This window comes from Castor canadensis, chromosome 4 (assembly GCF_047511655.1).
Source record: "Castor canadensis chromosome 4, mCasCan1.hap1v2, whole genome shotgun sequence".
Classification (NCBI taxonomy): Eukaryota; Metazoa; Chordata; class Mammalia; order Rodentia; family Castoridae; genus Castor; species Castor canadensis.
In genome coordinates, this window is record NC_133389.1 from 142,498,752 (window position 1) to 142,508,093 (window position 9,342).

Consider the following 9,342-nt stretch of genomic DNA (forward strand, 5'->3'; position numbering starts at 1 on the left):
TTCAGTTCAAGTTTGAATACCAGGGTTAATGGGTGTGTCTGTGGTGGCAGAAACCTTGGCCAAGAGTTCTTAGTATCATTGGCCAAATCCTGAGTATGGAAGGTTCAACTGAGATCTTAAGAAAATGAATTGGAGAACATTATTCTGAGTGACGTTAGCCTGGCCCAAAAGACCAAAAATCATCTGTTCTCCCTCATATGCAGACATTAGATGAAGGGTAAACACAACAAGGGGATTGGACTTTGATCACATGATGAAGCGAGAACACACAAGGAAGGTATGAGGATAGATAAGACACCTAAAAAACTAGATAGCATTTGTTACCCTCAATGCAGAGAAACTAAAGCAGATACTTTAAAGCAACTGAGGTCAATAGGAGAAGGGGACCTGGAACTAGAGAAAAGGTTAGATCAAGAAGAACTAACCTAGAAGGTAACACACATGCACAGGAAATCAATGTGAGTCAACTCCCTGTATAGCTATCCTTATCTCAACTAGCAAAAACCCTTGTTCCTTCCTATTATTGCTTATACTCTCTCTTCAACAAAATTAGAGATAAGGTTTGCAAAATAGTTCCTGCTGGGTAACGAGGGTGTGGAGGGAAGAGAGGGGGGGGGGGGAAGAGGGGAGAAGTGACCAAAACATTGTATGCACGTATGAATAAAAAAATAAAAAAAATATTTTCATAGCATTGAGGACTCAAGTTCATGTCATTGACCATTGTTATGCTAATTAGGGTACAACTGAAAATTATTTTAAACCAAATAGGAAAGACAAGGTATTTTTTGCCTTTTCTTACAGTTCTCATATAATAGGTAAGATATTTCATAGGTTTGGTGAAATCTTCAAATAGCACGTACTCTCTACAATGGTGTGTGCTACTGGGAAAGGATTTAGGATCCTCAATGTGTCTGTTCTATTTTTTCATTAACTTCTGACCAGAAAGTGTCCTAATAAGAGCCTTTGTTTTTGAGTTGGGCATTATTTTTTCATGAATATTCTGGCACAAAATTCTTAAAGCAATTAGATGCAGGGAGGTGGAAGGGAAGAGAATGAAGGACAATAGTTTTGCTCTTCTGTCTGCCTGGTGCAAAAAACAGCTGTGAGGTTTCATCAGCATTTAAAGATTTTCTGGGTTATCATCAGAAGAGTTCTTTCTTTGCATCTCATTTTAATAATTCTATCACATTCTTTTGTTCTCATGTTTTGATTAGCTAAATCCACTTGCCTTCTGCTCTCATCAGCTTCTATTTCAATATCCACACAGGAGAAAATTAATTGGTTTGAGTTAGTTTCCTCTAAATCTTGGAATGTTTGCCTCATTCTCTTTGGTTTGAAGATCATTTTCAAAATCTGGACTTAATCACGGTACAGCATAAGCCACAATCTCTCTTCCTCATTAACTTTTTTCCCTTGGACAGATTCCCTCAGCCCAGTTCCATAAAATCCAACAAAAGTCTAACTTCATAACCAAAAAGAAGAGTCTCAGCTCTTCAGTGTTTTGAAGAGAGAATAGGAATGAATTTACTTCCGTGTTTACCAGATGGCCTGCAGTGCTGAGGGAAAGAGATCAGCTAGCCGTCCCATCACTTTAGTTATTTCGTACTCACCCCAACTTTAGTTTTGCATGTGTGTGTGTGAGTTCCTTAGCAATTAGTGGGTCTAGCATATATCTTTAAAATATGCTTTGTAATGACATACACATCATAAATGTGCACATGGAAGTGAAAATACCCATGTTAACTGGTATCCAAAAGAAGCACACCAGGTACGGCACCCAGAAGCCCCTAATGTGTGTCAATCACAATCCTCCACCAAAATACCTCTTGTTTTCTAATACCATATGTCATTTTTGCCTATTTTTAAATTTTCAATGGAATCGTGCAATTTTGTAGTCTTCTACGTAGCTTCTTTCATTCAATACTGTAATTGTGAGATTCGTTGCATGTTTTTTCATTCTCTACAGTAATTAATCACAATTTTATAATTCATGTTACTGTGATTGCTCTAAATAGACTACAATTTTATAATTTACTGTTGGTGGCCTGTTGACTATTGTACATAGGACTGTGGCAAACATTCTTATATATATGTCTTTTGGTAACATACATACACATTTCTGCCAAATATGTACCTAAAAGTAAGACTGCTGGAACATAGATTAAACATCTGCTCAGCTTTAGTAGATCCTATAAAACTGACTTCTAAAGGAGCTGTGCCAGTTTACACTCCCACCAGCATTGTATAAGGGTTGTGCTTGCTGTATATTCTTGCTGCACCTGATATTCTCAGTCTTTTTCATGTTGGTTCTGGTGATCTTAGCTTTAATTTGCATTTTTCTGATGATTGGATATCATCTTTTGTGAAGTTCTTATTCAAGTACTTTGTGAACTTTTCTGTTGTTTTTCTGTTTAATTTGTAGTTCGGTAAGTGTTTCACAGATAAGATCTTTATGTGTATGACATGTATCTTCTCACAGACTTTCTACCAGTGCCTTTTGATGAACAGATACTCCATTTTAGTGTAGTCCAGATTACCAGTTATTTCTCTTATGGTTAGTACTTTGTTTCCTGTTTAAGGAATAATTCTTTACCTGAGGTTATGAAAATATTTGTCTATATTTTCTTATAGAAGATTACACCTTCATTCCAACTGGATTTGATTCTTTTTTTTAAATAAAGGGTCAAGATTCATGTTTTATTTTCCCCCATATGGGGATATCCAGTGGCTTCAGCACCTTTTATTGAAAGACCACCCTTACCCCACTGCAATGATCCTGGATTCTCCCTTCTATTAGTTTGATTCATGTCAATAATGAAGTATGTTCATTATTGTTGCTTTATACTTGACATAGTCCTTTAAAAGTAAAATCTTAATTCTTAGCCATTCTAAACTCTTGTGATAGGAGAAAGGAAGGCATTAAAACTAGTAAGTATACTAATTAAATGAAACTAAGTAAATATAATTTGTTATGTGAAGTAGGGGTAGGCCATCAGAGTTCTGAAACTGAACATAAAATAAGCTCTCTCCTTTAGCCATGGAGCATGGGAGTTCTTAATGGAGCTATATTGGATGATTCACAAAGTAAGTGAACAACTCCTAACTCCTAATTATAATGCTTTGGTTTTCCACTGACTCAATGATTTCTATCCATATTACTAATCATACTCATTTAAAATTTTCCACAAAGTCTTGCTAAATTACCATCCTATGTAAGTGCCTGTGAATATTTTGTTTCTAGAATGTCTTTTCCCTCTTATAGATTCAGTTTCTTTGGTAGTGGATAAAGAGAGACCTCTGAGGGTTTTTATAATTTGTTCAGTGTTACAATCAAATTTCCTGTGGAATAGTAATGGCTTGTAGATGAGGCCAGATGGTGCCAGAAGTAGAATCCACATCTTTTTTAGACTTCTCTACTAATCCCACATTTTTTTAATTTAAAAGGAAGTTATTTTTCTGAATTATCCCAGAAAGCACCCAGTCTGTGCACAGTTCTGAGCTAGTCAAATTCAGACTAGCCTTTTTAAAAATAACCTTTGCTTTCCTGAGGCAGAGATTTAGGAAAGACAGGAGCAATACCAAGAAGGCAGATGAACTAGCTTTTTACAGCATTTAAGGCAGATATATCCTGTTTTTTTCCCATGGGGGAGAAATTTTAGACAAAACATTTACCCTATTTATTTATTCCCTAGTAGAGCAAATAAGAAACAATTTTGAATCAGTCTAAATTCATACTGAAGGAGATGGATGGAATTGTGAAGACACTGCATAGCAGAAAATAGAGATTGTCCTCTGTTTTTCAGAAACTTGAAAGTAGTCCTTACCTTCAATGTACTAAAATTCACCTTGTTTGCTCAACAAATACAATTGAAATAGTAATAATGCCATTCTGTTGTCTCTTAGATCAATCCTAACTTCTAGAATGAGATGTTGTGATTTTGAAGCAGAGGAATCAAGACTCATTCTCCTTGAGATGGGCCCTAAAATGACCTGAAAATAAAATTCTTGAATTTTGAGAACAGCAGCTTTCAGAATAGAAGCCTTACAAGTTTAGTATAACCACACATAATTTCCACAGAAGTTGAGAAAGTTTATTCCTTCCTCAAGCATTTTGTAATATTTGGGAGACTGAATAAAAATAAAAAGATTCATAGGAGTCTAGGTGTTTTTATAAAATCTTGTTTATTTTTTAAGTTTATTTTTTATTACCAAATTGTATTGGGTGATACATTGTGACATTTACAAAAGTTCTTAAAATATGTCATAGTTGAATTCACTCCCTCCATCATTCCCCTTTTCCTTCTCCCCCCACCTTATTGGAAAACACTCACTTTACTGAAGCTTTGAATATCAATATGGCAGAAGTTCTCGTGGTTTAGGATTAGTATGGGCAAATTAATGCAGAGACCCAGGAAATGGCAGTAGTTGGAATTGAATCTTTCCAGTCATCTCAGGCGGTTCAACAACAGTGTCTTCACTTCCTAGCACAAATTGGACCCGGATCTGAAAAAGAAATAGGATCTGGTAACATTAACTGAAGAGCACTCGGGAGCTACTGCAGCAGCATCATTAAAGGGAAGGAAATCCACCCCCTAATTTGTTCTTTCCACTAAGAGAAAACGCCACAGATAAAGATGCCATGTGTAGTGTCTTGAACTGTCCCCAAACCACAACAGAAACATAGGTAAAGTTTGTTTGAAAGAATTTAAAGTGTGGTTTGATACATATGATGCAGGCACACACCATTCATGTCCCTGACTGAAGGCACCATAGTTGGGCTGAGGATGTAGCTCAGTGGTCAAGTGCTTACCTAGCATGAGGCTCTGGATTCCATCCCAATGCCACAAAAAAAACCAAACAAAACAAAACAGGAAAAGGACATCATTTCTAATTAACACATTTGGCTACTTAGGAAAATTGATAAAAGATTACTCATCCCAGATTGCTAGTAAGTCATCATTAGTCGCATGGTTGCCACCCACCTCCCAAAGCAAACCCATCTGAATATATCATCTTTGGGGCAACCACTTTTTTGTTATGTTTTCTGCTGAGACATGGGACATTCCAGTAATAAGAACTGCTTTATAGTAAGTCTAGAAATTTAAGTTCTCTGTTTTACCAGTGAGTCTCATGTTGATGTGATCAGGTCAATTAATTTTCAATAACTGTATCACCATTTGTTCTTTTCATGGAGCTAATAAAATGTTTTAGAGAGAAATCAAAGCCCCAAATGAACCATTTTAGACTCACCTCAACCAGTCTTGCCAAATGTGTCCTATGACAGGAATGCTTGTTCTTGGCAGCATGGTTGTATTAAACTATTGGGGTAGATCGACTGGAGTTTGGAGTGGGAGGACAGTGGTTCCACCATCTGAAGCATGTCCGTCAGCACTTGGTGTGAATGTCAGCTAGTGGAGACAAGCTGGATGGGCAAGCTGTTGCCTGAGCTCCAAATGTCTCTTGAACTTCCACAGCTGGTTCTTTGGACTGTCAAGAGAAATCATTGTATCTGTAGATTTTATTTATGTTTCATTTAAGGTTTGTAAGGAATAGTTTACAACTGTCCCCTGTAAAGCCTGGGAGCTCACATGCTGAGGACTCTAACTGTGTGGCCTTTCCTATTTTTGGCTCTTAGTTTAACATGGGAAACTTACTTGCCTTGTTAGATGTTGGTTTTGTTTGTTTGTTTGTTTTGTTTCCTTGGTGGTACTGGGATTTGAACTCAAGGCCTCATCCTTGCTAGACAGGCACTCTTACCACTGGAGCCACTCCATCAGCCCTTTTTTGTGATTTTTTTTTTTTTTAAATAGGATCTCTAGAACTATTTCCCTGGGGCTATCTTCAAACCTTGATTCTCCTGATCTCTGACTCCTGAGTAGCTGGGATTATAGGCATGAGTCACTAGTGCCAGCTTTTGAGGGTGGAGGTTTTCTTGTCTTGGAAGTACTGTTCAGAAGAGTTAAAAAAGTAGATGGATATTTTAAGGAAACCAAATGTATTTTATTCTTTGAGAAGAATGATTCAGTCTTTCTTGTGGCTAAGTTGTTTTCCAAAATAAGTGTCCAGAATCCTTAGCTCTGAAGATGGCTTGGGTGCTGTGGATGCATGCACTGCTATGTGCTCAGATCCTCGGAACCTTTACCTTATCTTGCAAACAGGCGGGTCACATCTATGATGCATCTCAACAGGAAGCGTTGGAGATACTTTCGTAACTATTTTGCAATATATTGCTGCATCTTTCTGTGTTCCTTAAAAGCAGTATGTCCTGTCCCACAAAGATCACAACACTTGAGTTACAGTTTTTAAAAAGAAAAAATAGAATTCCATGATGTCAGATTGGATTGTATCCACGATATTCAACAAAGCAAAGGTGGAGATGCCAGACCCCTGGAACTCTGTTAATATGTCCCCATGGCTGGAATAATCTTAAAAATTAAGTAATAATCTGGAAAGTACTCCTTTGCTCTCCACAGAGTAGACTGGGGTTTGCTGGTGTGGCTCTAGGCTATTTTGACAGGCTGACGAAGGAAGATGAGCGAGACATTGTAGGGAAAGGAATGCAGGCATGCAGGCCTAAAATAAGGTTGGGCTGGAGATGACAGTGCAAGATCTTCTGTAAATGGTAAAGAGGCTATTCTAGTTGGATGCCTTACCATGCTCCCTAATTAATAAGTAGTGTTCAATTATATCTTTGCATTTATCCTTCCAATTAGTCTTCTAGAACTCAATCATAAAAATTTTATTAAATCAAAATTGTTTATCCAATGCCTTCCCCCAAAACAAAACTTCCAAAAATAAAAACAAAACAAAACAAAAATTATTTGTCTAAATCATAAAATTAACTTTTTGGAAAGACTTAGCATGGCAACTTTGTAAGTCTTGAAACTTCCTGTATTTTTGAGTGAAACTGTGTTCTGTCCTCATCCTCACCATTCTGCTCCCAGGGACCCACTGGGACAGCAGAGCTGCTGCCCTGGGAAACATTTCTTCTTCCACTTCCTCACCCAGCCCCACCTGGGGTGCTGTCTGTGAATGAGCTTGGCTCCACCTCTGTTCTCAGCTCAGCTCCATCCTGCCTCTGGAAAATTCCTTGTCTTCTGTACGCTCACACTCTTGTAACCTCCTTCCCTCTTGGCCCATAGCCCCTCAGTTTTCTCAGGAGAATTGTATTTCTTCATCATGGCATTTTTGAACCAAAAATTTGTGCTAATCATGGCAAAGTAAACTCCCTTAGAGCACTTAACAAACGTTAAATGTTTACATTTATTAGTGAGATTCTTTTATGAGTATTTCTTTCCCCCTCAAGAAGGTAGCTCCATGAAAGTGGAGACTGGTTTTTCTTGACTTCTTTTTTTCTATTCTTAGCTTCTCTATAGTGACAGACACGCGGCCAGCACTCAATAAATATTTGATGAATTATTGAATGAGTGGATGTAATAAAAATTTATCGAGTGCCTACTACATAATCAGTTACTATTCTTGGTACTGGGGACATCATAGCAAAATTAACAAGTCCCTGAGTTCTTGAGAATAACATTGTAATTGATAAATAGATCCAATTATTCCCATCTAAGCAGAAGAAAACACATTCTAACTGAAAATGGACATCATAAAAAATGTTTGATCAAATCCAAAATCCTTGACAATAAAACAGAAGATTTAATCTCATCTTTTGCTATTTGAAACTTCTCAGGTGCCAGCTTTCAAGTGGAAATAATTCTTACATACTTCATTGTCTTTCCTCCTGGTGACTAACAATATAACAATATTCTTCTCAACTTGTGTCACTGCAAACATGGGGCATGGATGGGCTTTGGGGGTGAGTATAGAATCCCAGCCATAGAACAGTTTTAATGGGAAACGGTATTCATGGTCAGTAACAATGAACTAAATTACCTCTTGAAATACAGTCTATGGTTACAGAGGATTTTGGCATAGGTAAAACAATGAAATCTTGAAAGAAGAATTGCAGAGTACTAATATCCTAGGTCTTTTTAAAAAAAACTAGATAGTTCATCTATTCATTTTCCCAACACCATTGTTATCAAGAGGGAAAACTTAATCATGGCTCTGCAACTCGTTAGTGCTGTCTTTTTCCCAGATTAGGGCCTGTCCATCACTTAGCCTTCTCTTTGAAAGGGAAGAACAGCTGTCATCTCTATCTATGTAGAAGATTATTTATGGACTAGAAAAGGTGGATTTTTCAACTTTTCACAAGACTAATGTGAATTCTCACTAGGCACTAAAATTAAAAGGCATATCACAAGAATTCCCTCCCCATAAAAATACCGTATTTTTCTAGGCATGGCAGTTCATGTCTGTAATCCCAGCACTTGGGAAACTGAGGCAGGAGGAATGCAATTTTGAGGCCAGTCTGAGCTACAAACATGGCAAGATGTTTCATTTAAAAAAAGAAAACTATTGCTTTTGCAGAGTATCTTTTATTTTCTCTCTCTGCATTATTGCCTTCATTAATTCATTTATTCATTCATCATCCATCAGGCATTCACAGGAAGGAATATTATGAAAAATCTGTAATAGCCTAAAAGTGTTATAATACTCCCCAATAGGCTACCTGAAGAGATTGATAGTAAAATCGTGGTGGCAGTGACTGTAATTGGGCATAAGTTGAAGCTTTCACTATTTCTCTTTTACTCATTTTATACAATTGTGAGTGTGGCCAAAAGCACGAAACACATTAATATTTAAAATAATGTCATATATTCATTCAGATATATTTAATTTTAAAGTAACTTCATTCATATTGATTCTGCTTAAATACTTTCAAATACCCGATAAAGATGAAATGGTTTCTGCTGAGGCAAGTGCTTTTTGTGTCTGGTTTTCATTGCTGAGAACCCCTCAGTGTCAATACAATATATGTTTTCAAGTCATACTACAGTGAGAGCTGTGGTAGTTCTACTGAAATGGATAGGCCAATGTGTCAAACAGGCATTTACTACCATCCAAATGGGTGCCATTGTGAAGTCTCTGCCTTACATATGACTCTTGCTTATTTATTTTTTGAGACAGGGTCTCACTATGTAGCCCAGACTGAGCTCAAGCTTGTGATCCTCCTGCCTCAGTCTTCCACATATTGGGATCCCAGGCATGTGCCACAATGCCTGGCATATGTATGACTCACATATGTGCCCCTCAACTAAAGAAAAACCAGCATTGAGACTTGTACTTGGAGAGCACAATTCAGGAAGAGTTTCAGCTTCATTAAACAATTCTTCCCCTTAGGAAAGAATATTAGCGTGGAGATTTTATAGATAGCCAACAACATCAGTGAGTCTTTAATGTTCCATTTCTAGCTTTTCAGAAAGACCAATCCTTCTG